Genomic DNA, 1,399 nt, shown 5'->3' on the forward strand with positions numbered 1-1,399 from the left:
TGGTATCATCTGCATATCTGAGGTTGTTGATATTTCTCCTGCCAAACTTTATTCCATCTAGTCATTTATCCAGGCTTGCATTTCACATGATGTACTCTGCATAGAAGTTAAATAAGCAGGGCAACAATACACAGCCTTGACATACTCCTTTTCCAATTTTGAACCAGTCCATTGTTTCATGTCTGATTCTAACTATTGCTTCTTGAACCACACATAGGTTTCTAAGGAGACAGGTAAGGTTGTCTGGTATCCCCATCTAAGAATTTTCCAGTTTGTTGTGATGCACAAAGTCAAAGGCTTTAGTATAGTTAATGAAGCAGAAATAGAGGTTATTTTTCCCTTGCTTTTTCTATGATCCAGCATATGTTGTCAATTTAGTCTTTGGTTTCTCTGCCTTTTCTAAATCCAGCTTATCCATCTGGAAGTTCTCAGTTCACACACTGTTGAAACCTAGGTTGAAGAATTTTGAGCATTACCTTGTTAGCATGTGAAATGAATACAGTTGTACAGTACTATGAACTTTTTTTTTTTTTTTTTTGGCATTACCTTTCTTTGGGATTGGAATGAAAACTGACATTTTTCTATCCTGTGCCCACAGCTGAGTTTTCCAAATTTATTGGCATAGTGAGTGCAACTCTTTAACAGCATCATCTTTTTAGGGTTTTAAATAGCTCAGTTGGAATTCAATCACTTCCACTAGCTTTGTTTATAGTAATTCTTCCTAAGGCCCACTTGACTTCACTCTCCAGGATGTCTGACTTTAGGTGAGTGACCGCACCATTGCGGTTATCTAGGTCATTATCACCTTTTTCTTTGTATAGCTTTTCTGTGTATTCTTGCCACCTCTTCTTAATCTCTTCTGGTTCTGTTAGGTCCTTGCCATTTCTGTTGTTTATTGCGCCCATATTTGCATGAAATTTTCCCTTGGTATCTCCGATTTTCCTGAAGAGTCTTTCCATTCCATTGTTTTCTTCTATGTTTTTGCATTGTTCACTTAAGAAGGCTTTCTTATCTCTCCTTGTTTTTCTCTGGAACTCTGCATTCAGTTGGGTATATCTTTCCCTTTCTCCCTTGTCTTTAATTTCTCCTTTTTCAGCTATTTGTAAGGCCTCCTCAGACAACAACTTTGTTTTCTTTCATTTATTTTTCCTTGGGATGATTTTGTTCACTGCCTCCTATATACTATTACAAAACTCCATCCATAGTTCTTCAATAATTCTCTCTACCAGATCTAATCCCTTGAATCCATTTCTCACATCCACTTTATAATCATAAGAGATTTGATTTAGGTCAGATGTGACTGGCCTAGTGGTTTTCCTTACTTTCTTAAATTTAAGCCTGAATTTTGCAATAAGGACCTTCTGATCTGAGCCATAGTCAGCTAAAAGTTTTTTTTTTT

This window comes from Oryx dammah, unplaced genomic scaffold (assembly GCF_014754425.2).
Source record: "Oryx dammah isolate SB20612 unplaced genomic scaffold, SCBI_Odam_1.1 HiC_scaffold_3, whole genome shotgun sequence".
Classification (NCBI taxonomy): Eukaryota; Metazoa; Chordata; class Mammalia; order Artiodactyla; family Bovidae; genus Oryx; species Oryx dammah.